Here is a 15,334-nt window from a genome sequence, read left to right as displayed (position 1 = left end):
GAACTCAAAATTTGGTTTTTGAAAACATTTTGAAGGTTTTTTTCTTCATTTTCCTTGTGTTTTAAAAAAATAAGATGGCAACTTCATGTCATGTGAATTTAATTGTTTTACCCCATCTTCTTCAAAATTATTTTTTGTTTAGGGACCATCATTCCTTTTTTGTTGACACCCGAAACATAATCCAATGTCAACACTTAGCTTCGAAGACCAAATTAGATGCTAAAAACATTTGCCATGGTGTTGGCCCTATGCACATCCCATTCTCTTTTGTCACACTTAGAAGGATGCAACTTGGGAATGGCCACTGTTAGTGTCAATACAAGCATCCCCTACAACAAAAACAAAGAAAAGAATTACATAATTTTATTCTTTTGTTACTATATATGGGTCTTTATGAGGTTGGTCGAGTCATTCAGAGATCCATTTCCATTAATATTTTTAGAAGAAAAAAGTCATGAGACATAGAATGAACTCTTAAAGGCCAGCCCTCCCATGCATTAAATTTTCATGGAATGGGGGCTGGTGAAACCCATCCTAATCCAAATGATTCCCTTCTCTTAGTAAAATAATTACTTAACTATTTGCTTAATAACTTGTTATTCTTATTTTTTGTAATTGTCACAATTGAATTGAACGTTAAAGATAATAGATAATTGCAATAGTAGTACAAAAAAAATATGAGACTAAAGCAAATATGAGTGTCTTATAATGACTATAGTAAGTGCAGTTGTGGATACGGTCGTTCACGATTTGGGTATTTGAATCAAACTATTGTCTACCCCGAATCGAATTGATCCCACCGATTTGGAAATACGCTGAACCAAATATTTCGATTAGCCGATAGTATGGTTGACCAACAACTCAGTTCGAATATTCGATTCGAACCAAATGACTGCCTTAAAAGTTCTTTAAAATCTATTAATCTCCTAATTTTGCTACCAGATGCAGGTAGATTCTACTTATGGAAATGTTTAGAACATTGTGTATCTTTATGTTTTTATTATTTGCAGTCTACATTTTCAACTAAGTTCACATAATTACACAATCTGCAATTTTCCAAATACATGTCATGGGAGCATAGATTTCAATAAGTTATTTCACTAACGAATAATCTCCATCTTGTAAGTTTACCTTGTTAGCTGAATAAAGAATAATAGAATTCTGGAATTGGTTCTCACGTGGCTTCTCATTGATGTTGAAGGAATTTATGTACAGCAAAGGGAATATTAAAACATAACATATTTGTTATAGACTGGTTGAGTAAAAACAAAAAAAGGAATAATAGAATATATAGCAATAACAAATTACTAAGATTCTGATTCCTACACACCAACTGTTTTTGAAAAAGCCTCTTTGTGTGAAGCTAGGTTGTATAACTTGATATGCCCCTTTGAGTCTAACAAGGTATTTACAACATTGACACTCGATTTGAACCGAAGAAATTTATAAGCAACCAATGGTTTTGTTAAGACATCCGTAATTTGATCTTTGGAGCTAATGAAAGAAACTTTAAGCGATTTGGCAGCCACCCTATCTCGAACAAAATGAAAATCAATATTCATGTGTTTTGTTCTTGAGTAAAAAAACTGGATTAGCTGAGAAGTATGTCGCCCCTAGGTTGTCACACCATATAGTAGAAGTTTGAGAAAGCTTGATGCCAAGTTCACACAACACTGTTTGAAACCAAATGAGCTCAGCTGCCAAGGAAGCTATGGATTTATACTTAGCTTCTGTTGAAGATCTAGCAATAGTCTGTTGCTTTTTGAAACTCCAAGAGATGAGGTGTTTGCCAAAATAGATGCAAACCCCCCCCCCCCGGTGGAATGACGATCATTTGGACAACCTCCCCAATCGACATCCGAATAAGCTTGGAGAGTGAGACTTGAGTTAGACGCCCAAAAAAAAAAAAAAGACCATCATTTATGGTGTCTTTCAAATATATGAGTATGCGCTTCACCGCACTCCAATGAGATGCTTTTGGAGAATGCATGAATTGACAGATCTTGTTGATGTAGAATGAAATGTCTGGTTTAGTAACCGAGAGATATTGCAAACCTCCCACAATGTTGTGATATAGAGTAACATCCTCAAAGTCTAGGGTATCTGATTTGGACAATTTTAGAGAGGCAACCATTGGTGACGAAATTGGTTTGGCATGAATCATGTTGCTACGGATGAGAAGATGCTTGGTGTATTTTATTTGAGATAAGACAATACATTAACGGTGTAATCAACTTAAATACACAAAAAGAAAGATAGAGGACCAAGATCTTTTATTGGAAAGGCAAGTCCCAGATCATGAATGAGATCAGCGATGGTAGACTATTTGGACGATGTTATGACTATATCATCCACATATATGAGCAAGTACTTATAAAGATCATTGCAATTGAGAATAAACAGAGATGGGTCAAATCTAGAAGCAATAAAGCCATAATCAAGGAGCTAGGAACTTAACTGAGCAAACCACACACGTGGGGCTTACTTAAGCCCATAGATAGCTCTCTCAAGCTTGTAGATGTGGGAAGGCCAATAGGGATCCACAAAACCTCAAGGTTGCTGCATATAGACATCATCAGTGAGCACGCCATGTAAGAAAGCATTTTCAATGTCAATTTGATGCAAGCACTGGCCACGAGAGACAACAATAGATAGAATAAGTCGTATGGTGGAAGGTTTTACTGTGGGGCTAAATGTGCTATGGAAGTCAACACCTGGTTGTTGATGAAACCCTTTTGCAACAAGACGTGCCTTTCGCATCACAAAATAACCATTAGCTAGGGTTTTGGTGCAAAAAATCTAGCGGCATCCCAGTACATTCATGTGAGGTGCAGGTGGTACCAAAGTCCATGTATGATTCCAAATGAGAGTGTCGTATTCTTTGGACATGGCCTCCTTCCATTCAATGTGTTTATTAGCCTCGGAAAAACTTGAAGGATCATTTGGTACACTTGCAGAGATAGTGGGATAATTTCGAGTAAGGTACAACATGGTTCCATCAATAGAATTTCATGGACGAGATGATTTGGTGTGAGATCAAGTGATGATAGGAGAGCAAGGTGGGATAAGATAAGGGTTAGGATTAGGCAAAGCATAGGATGGAGGGAGTTCAGGAGAAGGATCAGAAGAAGGGGGTAATGTTGATGAGAGGATTGGGTTGGAGATGGAGGGAGATTGAGTCGGGGTGGGGATGATTGGAGATTGAGGTAAACAAGTGATGGGATGTGGACCTAAGATAGAGGAGGGAAGGATGGGTAGAGGGGCCAACTGGGAGGGAGGTGGATTAGGAATTGGTCTGGGCCTGGTTTTGGAGAGAAGGAATGAATATTCATTGAATATGACATCACGGGAAATGTACATATGATTTGTCTTTAGATCAAACACTTGTAGCCTTTGTGTGGTGGATTGTAGCCTAAGAAAAGACTTGATGTGGATCGGAAGTTCAACTTGTGAGAGGAATATGGTCGAAGATTGGGCCAACATTCACACCCAAAAACTTTAAGAAACTTGTAGTCAGGTTCTTGATGACAGACCAAGGAGTAGGGAGATTTGTTCTTTAGGACTGGAGTGGGTAAGAGATTGATTAGGAAAACTGCAATTTCAAAAGCTTTAGGCCAATATGAGAACGGGAGAGATGATTGGGCCAAGAGGACAAGGCCCGTTTCTACAATGTGACGATGCTTTCTTTCTATGAGGCCCTTTTGTTGGTGAGTATGAGGGCATGAGAATCTGTGAGTAATGCCAAGTTAATGTAATGAGAAGTTGAAACTCACCTCCCCCATCTGTTTGTAAAGTGATGAGCTTGGTGTTAAAAAGTCTTTCAATGAATGCTAAAAAGGTGGTGAAAATATGGAAGACAACGGACTTTGACTTGAAGGGAAAAATCCAAGTGAAGCATGTAAAGGAGTCCACAAATAAAAGATAATATTTATAGCCATTTCGTGAGACATAGTGAGCTGGACCCCATAAATTAGCACATAACAATTGTAAAGGCATGGTATAATGGACCTATTTTGAGGAAAAAGGAAACTAATGAACATTCGGAACATTGAAACACATAATCAGTGGGAGATAATGGGAGGTTCTTGGATCGCAGGACTTGGGAGACCAAGGTTAAAGAAGGATGACCAAGCCTTCGATGCCATTGATCCATGGAGGTTCGTTCACCAATATGGGTTGATGGAGATGACGAAATGGTTGTAGCTGATGGAAATGGTAGAGACCATCACGGGTTGGACCAGTGAGGAGGATTTTCCCGGTTGCCTTGTCCTTCACACAAAAATGAGTGGAGTGAAACTCAAAATAACAGGAATTATCAACTCAGAGTTGAAGAACAAACACTAAATTTTTAGTGATGGATGGAACATACAGAATATTCTTGAGAAGAAATGTAGAGGAGTTGCAGGAGAGTGAGGTATCACCAGAGTTTTCGATTGGAAGTACATTGCCATCACCCACCCATATGGTCTCACTACCTACTTCAAAAGATAAAGCAGATAAATTCAAGTTAGAGAGGTCATTTATGATATGATGAGTGGTTGTAGAATCGGGGTACCAAACTAAATCAGTAAATGGAGTCTGAGTAGTGTAGTGAGCAGAGAAATTGATGGGAGCTTCAAATTGATACGCATGGTTGAAATGTTGTCGGCATTGAAGAGCAATATGGTCGGCCTTGTTGCAGACCTGACAAATTGGTCGGTGGGCATTATAGTGCTGAGAATAATTGGAGAGATGTTGGGATCTTCCATCGCAACCACTGTAGGGAAAAAGACCTCTGCCACGACCTTAATGTCCTCCCCGATTAAAGCCACGACCTCGCTGGTCTCTTTTAGGCGAAGAGAAATGGGCTGATGGTTCGAGAGGAGTGGCGATGGGTCGGTTCGCAAGGGCAAGTCGAGATTCATGGACGAGGAGAAGCTGATAGAACTCATGGAAGGAAATCGGTGTGGGTCTGGTGGTGATGGAGGTGATGAAGTGTTTGTATGATGATCCAAGCCCATTCAAAAGGAATGTGACCAAATCTTGATTAGAGAGATAATTTCCTATCGCAGTGATGGAGTCGGCAAGTAGACGAACTTTGCCAACTTAATCAAAGATGGACTGATCACGTCGGGACAGATTTGTGAGTAGGAAGCAGATTTGGAACTCTTTGGCATGAGCTTGAGAGGAGAACATGGACGAAATTACAGTCCATAACTGATGGGGGGTTTTGGAGGACAGAACATGCCCTAAAATGGAGTATGAGAAAGAGGAGAATAGAATGCTGAGGACCAGTTGGTTGAGACGCCTCCAAGAGTGAAAAATCAGGGTTTGGTTTGGGGATAAGCTAGCTACCATTGAAGGAGGATTGGTGAGACTCGTTGTTTGGGGCTCTGATACCATGTTAGCTGAATGAAGAGTAATATAATTCTGGAATTGGTTCTCGCACGACTTCTCATTGATATTGAAGGAATTTATATACAACAAAGGGAATATTAAAACAAAACAGATTTATTATAGATTGGTTGAGTAAAAACAGAACAAAGGAATAATAAAATATACAGCAATAACAAATTACAAAGATTCTGATTCCTGCACACCAACTATTTGTGAAAAAGCCTCCTTGTGTGCAGCTGGGTTGTATAGCTTGATATACCTGCAGATTTGGAAGGGTAGTAGATCCAGCAAAGTGGTGGAAAATGGCAATGAGCATGGGCAGATCCAACAAAGCGGCGGCAAACAACGAACGTGGGCAGATCTAGCAAGACAGAGATCAAAAGAGGTAGGCATTGTTAGCATTGCTGCTCGGTGTAGGCATCGACGTTGCTCGACGTGGCCGCTCGGTTTGGTTGGAGGGAGTGGAGAGTCTGAAAAGGAGAGTGGAAAGTGGAGATAGTGAGACATAGGGCATGCCCTAGCCCAGTATAGCTAAATATTTACATAATAACATTATATATATAGTACCTATTCAGTTTGAGTAACCGTCGGTTCGGGACCAACACAAACCAAAACTAAATCGATATTTGAAAACCTAAAAATATTTGAATTGAAACCAAACTAAACAAATTGGTTAGCCAAAATTTCGGTTCAATTCGGTTTGGTTTGGATTTTTGGATTGAATCAATTTTTATATATTTTTAACAGCCCCAACTGAGGAAAGCACCCAACATGGGACTTAGGGAGGTGGTTCCATTTAAGATGTTCACAAAAGTTGTGCCAGACAATGGCAAATACACCATCGGGTTGGATGGTCTTTTTAGATATTTTATTATATTTTATATAGAATGATTTCACCCATTGCAAAACTAAAATTTAATGTGTAAAACGAAGATGCTTGTGACAGGTAGCTTACAATTGTAGTTTCCTCTGGTGAAGATATAGTGGAACTAACAAAGTATGCTTTTCTCCCCATTGTTGGATAATCATGCATTTTGAGACTTCAATAAGTACTACATTGGTCTCAAATGTATAATAACTTCCTCATTTGTGATTTAGATTTAGATTTTTTAGTTAGTTTAATTTGTCTTTGATTTTATATAGGAATATAGGCTTTGGGCGTCAAGGCAACAAATAGGTTCACTTTGGGGGCAAAATTGAAGCATAGGACTTTGGTGTGAAAACAATGGGTTCATTGAAAATGTTTAAAGTCATATGTCATTGCTTGTTATGATTTTATCTCTGATCCAAAATTTCAAAACGATAATCTTATAGAAAAAAAACATAATGTTTCCTTAGTGTTTTCTATTGTGTTTATAGTTTCTTCATATTATAAGTAGCTAACTCCACTTCATCTTATATATATATATATCACAATTGATGCGATTGGTTACAAACAAAAATTTCCATGAAATCATATTAAGAAACCCCATACAATTTTTATAAATGGTTAAGGCTACAGAGGAATCAAGTTGCTATGAGTAACATTTTGATCAACTTAGTTAGAGTTTATTTAAACTTATTCATTATATAAAAGAGCAATTCTCAAGCTCAATTTTGAGACTTGTTTAGTAAACAAGCTTAGTTTTGATTAGGAGTAGCTTAGTTACAAGTTTGGTTGGACTCATTTAATCTGGTCGAATTATGCTTAGTTATGGACTCCATTTAATAAAGTCAAATTAGACTTAAACTGTGTTTGGGAGTATAGATTTCAGACTTTTGATTTGGATTTAGGTGGATTTAAAACAAAATTCTATACAATTTTGCATTATATCTTATTCAAATACTCAAAAATTCAAATCTAGCGCCTCTCCCAAACATAGAGTTAATAGATTGTACGGGGTTTAAAAGTATGGAATGATTTGTTGTTGGTTGTTTGCTCAAACTCCATAACCTAAATTTGCCCAATGCCTAAGGTCAACAAATTGGATTAATTGGGCAAAAAAACTCCAAGATAGTACTAGAAGGAGCTCGTTTTCACTTTCTTTCTTTTTTTTTTTGTCTAACAAAATTCTATGTATCCATTTGGGAGCACTTAAAATAAGAGTGCTTATAGCACTTATTATTTAAAATAAGCAATTTTACAAACAAACAAAAAAGTGATTTTTAGCTTGTACAAAATAAATAGCCATTGCAAAGATAAACTATTTGAACTACTTAATTGAGAACAAAATAAGAGTCTCTCACATATCATTGTGAAGGTTTTAAAAACCAAAATTTTTACGACCATTTTAGCAGTTATTTATATAATGAAAATGCTTGAACAAGTATTTTAGAACTCAATTTAAGGACCATGATTTTAAAACCTTGATCGATGACTGACCCGGTGAAGCTTGTAACGACCCCAAAAATCATACCATTTTTTTAAATAAAATAAAATATAAATAGACTAATATTCATGTACTCTTATATCCCTGTAATGACTACTGAAAAATATCTATGCAACGGAAAACATAAAACTGTACAATCATTATTATAATACTAGAATTTAGTATTTCCCCAAAATATATATACATAAATACACATCTCCCCAACATTGTCTACTAAACTCTCGAAACCTACGAAAAATGCATCTTTCTAATAACACTTACCCTACAGACAGGGCAGTGCAAATAACCTCTCTACCTCCGAGCCTGATATGCTCATCTAACTGTATCACCTGAAAAATGTTAAATTACTAGGATGGGCCAACTCTTAGTAAGAAGAAATATGTTATTACCAGTGTGTGGCAACTGAGTTTACATAAATAATTTACTGATAAATAACTGAAACTGAGATAGCCATTAAAATAATACACAGTATAACTCACACCTATGTGACTTAAAATATATTTGTAATATCTGAGCTTTCTATTTAATCATACTTCTAGTATTATAATGTATCTGTTGTTATCTTGTAAATTTGTATATATATATCTGTGAAAACTACCCTAAAAAACTGTATGTCATGATTTAACCCTCATGACAAGGTTGTGCGGCGGGACTTAACTCTGGTTGGCCCACCAGGATAAGTCAACTAAAACTCTATCATCACCAGACCGGCCTCCTTGACCTAGAAAACTAGGGAGCCTATAATCCCTCCAAGCATGGTAATTGATCTCCTCATCGTCAAACAGGCCACCTCAACTCAAAATACTGGGGAGCCTGCAATCCCTCCAAGGCACGGTTGACTAAAATCCACAAACTATTTGAAATATGTGGTTGCACTCTGATATGAAATAGCAATGGTACCGTGCTCTGTTGACTGAATTTGACTGAAGTAATTCATCAGGGTCTGATACTATATAATACTAATATATATAATTATCTTACTGTTTCATCATGATTCCAAAATAACCATACTGTAAAACTGATCTGGAAATACTGTAATATTTGACTAAAACAACTGTAAAATATGATCTGTAATATCTGAACTAAATAAACTGAAATATCTTATCTATAATATCTGAATTGAATAAACTGTACTATCTGAGTGTTATGGTTTTGAAATTTTGGAAATCATGGTATTCTGTAAATACTGTAAAATATTTGTCTATATATACACTGTATTTCGTAATTCTGTAAAATCTGGTAAAGCATATTTCTGTAAATCATGATATTCTGAAAAACTGTATAAATTCTAAACTGTTCTAATATTAACTCATGTCACACAACTAAATAAATAAAAACTCTTGTACTGAAATCTGTATTTTATGGTAATGAAGATAATTTATACTTTATAGAATTTACCCTAAAACACATATATATTACTAATAAAATTTCTAAAATTCCTAGCATAGCATATTTCCCTTACCTGACAAACTAGGCTCGTTTACTGATTTCTAAATTACACCCACTACATTCATAATTTCATAATCCTTAAATTATACACATACAAACTTTCCTATTAATTAATTGAATTTTCAGAATAATTTTCATACTCAAATTTTCTGAATTCATAAATTATTTATCACCTTACTTGGGTTCCTAAAAACCACCACTAAAAATTCTTAGCTTGCCTGCCGTGTATATACCAACTCTGAATTTTAAAAAATCTCAATTTCTCAATTTAACCTCATAATACATTCACATTTAGGCCTATACCTTAAATAAATTAATAATCAATCCAAAAATTACCCAAATAACACCCGTACCTCAGTTTTGGGATGGTGTCCCAAAACCCCAAATTGAAATTCTACTCTGCCTACTTTGTAAAGAATCTTCTCAAGAACCCTATGGTGGTTCCTGATCATTGAAAGGAGGCTTATTGGAGTAGAAATTCTAGAGAGAAGTGAGAGGGTTCATAGGGTATCTTGAGAGAGAGAGAGAGAGAGAGAGAGAAGTATTTAATTTGATTTTCAAATGACCTCTCGGTATTTTATACTTTCAACACTGCTAACAAAAATCGTCGACAATTTTTCCTGGCTTCATAGAAAACTGTCGCCGATTTTCTATTAATCGGCCCCAGAATTTGCCGTTTTACATTTACCCGACCACGGTTAAAACACAAAACCGTTGCTGATTTCTTGGCTCCTTTAGAAAATCGTCGCCGATTTTCTCCTACTCTAATCAAAAATCTACTTTTCTTATTTTATTTTATTATTTTATTTTTCGGGTCGCTACATTCTCCCCTCCTTATAAAATTTCTTCTTCAAAATTTACTATCTGTGCTATATGTCATCCTCTAAGGAAAAATCTGCTACTTATTTTATTAATTACCCTCACTTGTGGCGGAGGAATACCGTGGTTACATTCAGGGTTCTGGGAGATTACAAATATATATATAAAAGAAAATTCTCCCAAAACCAAAAACACTATCTATCCTATAATCTAATATACATTAATACTTTAATTACTTTGCACTGAAATAAGTAATATTGATTTTCTCTGAATTATCACTCCTGAATACCATTGATCCCCACCAAATAGCTGTGAGTACTTCTGTTGTATCTCCTCTTTTAACTACGAGACCTCCTCCACTGCATGATTCCTCCACAAGACTTTTATTAATTGAATTTTCTTGGTACGCAACTCCTATTCTTTTCTATCTAAGATCTGCACTAGCGTCTGCTCATATGCTAGTGTATCCCTAAGCTCTATTTCCTTGTAACTGATTACGTGGGAGGGATCTGGGACGTATTTCCTCATAATGGAAACATGGAATACGTCATGTATTCTGGATAGAGTTGGTGGCAAAGCTAGCCCATAGGCAACTGAACCCACTCTCTCAAGTACCTCAAATGGGCTAATAAACCTATGACTTAACTTACCCTTCTTCCCAAACCTCATAACTTCTTTCAGTGGTGCTACCTTCAAAAACACATAGTCTTCCACATCAAATTCCAATTCTCGATAACGAGTATCTGCGCAGCTGTTCTGCCGACTCTGAGTTGCTCTAATTTGGTCTTTAATTAGTCGAATTTTATCATACGCCTGCTACACCAATTTAAGTCTCAAAACTCGTCTCTCACCCCTTTCATCCCAGTATAGTGGAGAACATCACCTCCTACCATATAATGTCTCGTAAGGTGTCATCTCGATGCTGGCTTGGTAGCTGTTATTATATGCAAACTCAACCAGCGGCATATACTGGGTCCAACTACCCCTAAAATCTAGCACACACGCTCATAGTATATTCTTAAGTATTTGGTTCGTCCTCTTTGTCTACACATCAGTCCGAGGATGAAAAGTTATGTTGAATGATAATTGAGACCTCAAAGCCTCCTGTAAGCTTCTCTAAAATTGTGATATGAAATGCGAGTCTCAGTTTGTCACTATAGATACTAGCACTCAAAGAGGTCGAACTATCTCTTAAATGTATATGTAACGACCTGAAAATTCATACCATTTTATCCTTAAAATATAGACTGTAAATTACCTTACTCTGATACCCCTATATTATCTACTATGAGATCTCAGGCCCCAGGTGGGCACTGAGGAAATTCCTATTCACAATACCAGAATCCAGTATTCTCACAAAACATACATACATACTTACATCATCCCAGCATCATTTACCCAACAACTCCTGAATGCTACTCAAAAATACAACCTCCTGATAACATTTATACTACAGACAGGGTAGTGTAGATGTCCCTTCTACCTGTGAGCCTGATCTGTTCGCCTAACTGGATCACCTGAAAAATGTTTAAGTTACTGGGATGAGACAACTCTTAGTAAGAAGAAATATGCTATTACTAGTGTGTGACAACTGAGTTTACATAAATAATTTACTGATAAATAACTAAACTGAGATATCATATAAAATATAATACTGTGTAGCTCACACCTATGTGGCTTACAATACACCTGTAATATATGAGTTTTATATTCAATCATACTACTAGTAGTATAGTATATCTGGTATGATTCTGTAAATCTGTATATGTGTGTATATATATAACTGTGAAAACTACCCTGAAAATTTGTATGTCATGATTTAACCCCTCATGACAAAGTTGTGCGGCCCGTAGGCGGGACTTAACACTGGTTGGCCTACCAGGTAAGTCAATTGAATTTCTACCATCATCAGTCCAGCCTCCTCATCCCATAATACTGGGGAGCCTGCAATCCCTCCATAGGCACAGTTGACAAAAATCCACACACTATCTGAGATATGTGATTGCACTCTGATCTGAAAAAATAGCTACGGTATCGTGCTCTGCTGACTGAATCTGACTGAATTGAATCATCTGGGTTTGATACTATATAATATATATATATATATATATATATATATATATATATATAAAATTATCTTTCTATTTCTTCATGATTTCAAAATAACCATAACACTGTAAATTTGATCTGTGAATACTGTAATAGCTAACTAAAATAACTGTAATATCTGACTGAATAATTTGAGTGTTATGGTTTTGAAATTCTGGAAATCATGGTATTCTGTAAATACTATAAAATATCTATTTGTATAATATATGTATGTATATACACTGTAATTTATAATTCTATAAAATATGGTAAAACATATTTTTGTGCATAAATACTGTAAATCATGGTATTCTAAAAAACTGTATAAACTTTGTATTGAACAATTATCTACTCAAGCCACACAATTAATAAAACTCATGTTCTGAAATCTATAAAATTGTATAATTTATACCCTGTATCTTAATAAACAAATACTATAATTTACTAATAAAATTTCTAAATTTTCTAGCATAGCATATTTCCCTTAGTTGACTAACTGAACTCGCCTACTGATTCTAACTCACGCCCACGACATTCATAATTACAAAATCCTAAAATTATACTAACATATATATATATATATATATATATATATATGTCAATCAACTGAATATCCAAAATAATTTTCATACTTATATTTCCTAAATTATAAACTATTAATCATCTTACTTGGATTTCTGGGAACACCCACTAGGTTCCCTAACCTGCTTGTAGTAAAAGCCTCAATACCCTGAATTCATGACACCCACATAAATCATCCCAAACACCAGTATAACAACATCTACTACTAAATCTGGGTTCAGGAAACCTACAAACCAAATAACCCTTAAATAATCTACTTACCCTAATTTTGGAATGGTTCCCAAACTTCTCAAATCGAAATTCTGCTCCGACTAAGTTATAAAGAATCTCCCCAGAATCATTGTGGTAGATTTTGATCATTGAACTAGGGAGAAACGAAGCTGAAAATCCAAAGAGAAGGAGAGAGCACCGAATTTTCTAGAGAGAGAAAGGAAAATGCAACCGAATTCTTGCCAAAATCTGATTTTTTTCGTGTATTTATAAACAACTTGACACATGGCTTCGTCGACGATACAGGTGGCCTCGTCGACGAGGAAAAGAAGGCAGTTCGTTGATGAAGGTAAAGAACTCATCGACAAACCAATGGGTTTGAAATACACCCTCTCGGTATCTCCTCGTCGACGAATCCTACAGGGAGTTCGTCGATGAAACCTGGGCATTCATCGACGAACACTGTTTTGACCTATTTAAATTTTTCCTTCTCCTATTTATTTAATTACTATTATTTTTTCGGGTCTTTACAATATATCTCTACCAGTCTATTCATAGGATAGTTGACTTTAATAGGTAGGAAGTGGGCAGTCTTCGTCAGTCGGTCTACAATCACCCAAATGGCGTTATGTCCGTGTAGCACCAACGGTAACCCTTTAGCAAAGTTCATAGATATATGATCCCACTTCCACTCGGGGATGTGGAGTGGCTGCAACTGTCCTGCTAGCCTATGGTGCTCAGCCTTTACCTGCTGGCACGTCAAACACTGCTCTATGAATTTCGTTATCTCTCTCTTCATGCCACTCCACCATAAGGATTCTCGGAGATCCCGATAGTACTGTCAGGATGAACTGTGTATAGGGATCTGTGTGCCTCCTCTAAGATAACCCTTCTAATCTCAGCATCTATAGGCACGCACGGTCTGGTACGGAACCATAGGGCTCCATCATCTGGTAAACTGAACTCCTCCCCCTGTCCGTCCTGCACTTTCTCTATTAGCTCAGCCAACTCTACATCATTTCTTTTAGCAACTTTAATTCTCTTCTGCAAGGTAGGCTGTGACACCAGGTTGTTAATAAATGCCTGGTGACCACCCTCTATTAGCACCACACGTAGCCTCACCAAATCCATCAAAATCGGATGCTGAATCTCCTCTACTGACAATGCTGTACTCATTGACTTTCAGCTCAGCGCATCAGCCACCACGTTTGCTTTCCTTGGATGGTAGATGATAGTACAATCATAATCCTTAATGAGTTATAACCATCTTCTTTGCCTCATATTCAATTCTTTTTGGGTGAATAAATACTTCAAACTTTTATGGTAAGTGAAAATCTCACATCTTCCCCCATAAAGACGGTGCCTCCATATCTTTAGAGCATAGACCACTACAGCTAACTCTAAATCATGTACTGGATAGTTCTTTTCATACTCTTTAAGCTGCCTGGAAGCGTAGGCTATAACTTTTCCATGTTGCATTAACATACACCTGAGTCCCTTCTGGGATGCATCACTGTATATAACAAACCCACCTCTCTCGATAGAATTGACAGTACCCGTGCAATGACCAACCGTCTCTTTAACTCCTAGAAGCTCTGCTCACAATCATCGGTCCATTTAAACCTCACATTCTTCCTCATGAGTCATGTCAGTGGACCTGATAATCTGGAAAAACCATCTATAAAGCGTCGGCAATACCCTGCCAGACCTAGAAAGCTACTGACCTCTTGTACATTTCCCAGTCTCACCCAATTCACCACTGCTTCTATCACTACAAAAAAGAAGATTATCAGTGACTGATTTAAACCATCACTAATACTCACAAAATCGTCATTAATAGTATTAGTGACGGTTTTACGATTATTAGTGACGAATTTATAGTAGTCGCTATATCAGTCGTTAGTAATAATTATTAGTGACAATTATTCCAAACCGTCACTAATAGTAAAGTATTAGTGACGGATAAAAATCGTCACTAAAAACCTAAACTCGTCACTATAGTTTCTACACCGGGTTGACCAAGAATCGTCACTAAAGTCATAGTATTAGTGATGGTTTCAAAATTGTAACTATTGCTCCATTATTAGTGACGGTTATGAAACCGTCACTAATGCTCTATTATTAGTGACAGTTTTAGAACCATCACTATTGCTCTATTATTAGTGACGGTTTTAAAACCATCACTATTACTCTATTAGTAACGATTGTTAATCCGTCAATAATGATCTAGTATTAGTGACGATTTTAGAATCGTCACCATTGCTCTGCAGAGCTATTATTAGTGACGGTTTGAACTCCTCCACTAAAACTTTTTAAAAGGGGTATTAGTGACGATTTTGAAACTGTCACTAATACTTAAATTGAATAATTATTAGTGAAATTAATTTTGTTTCCAATTATTGATTTCTGTAAAAATCTGTAATTAAATTACATTTTCTTAT

At 36.3% G+C, this 15,334-nt stretch overlaps 1 long non-coding RNA gene across 1 annotated transcript; it reads right to left on the bottom strand.

The window, feature by feature from the left end:
- Window positions 1-3,899: 3,899 nt before the first annotated feature.
- Window positions 3,900-5,915, bottom strand: LOC131148662 (uncharacterized). The gene is made up of 3 exons (XR_009135050.1): window positions 5,636-5,915; window positions 4,370-4,475; window positions 3,900-4,269 (listed from the first exon to the last, which is right to left on the bottom strand). It is a non-coding gene; the product is annotated as an uncharacterized LOC131148662 (long non-coding RNA).
- Between the last annotated feature and the right edge of the window lie 9,419 nt (window positions 5,916-15,334).

The sequence above is a fragment of the Malania oleifera genome, chromosome 2 (genome assembly GCF_029873635.1).
Source record: "Malania oleifera isolate guangnan ecotype guangnan chromosome 2, ASM2987363v1, whole genome shotgun sequence".
Taxonomy (NCBI): domain Eukaryota; kingdom Viridiplantae; phylum Streptophyta; class Magnoliopsida; order Santalales; family Ximeniaceae; genus Malania; species Malania oleifera.
This window is presented reverse-complemented; position numbering and strand designations above follow the sequence as displayed.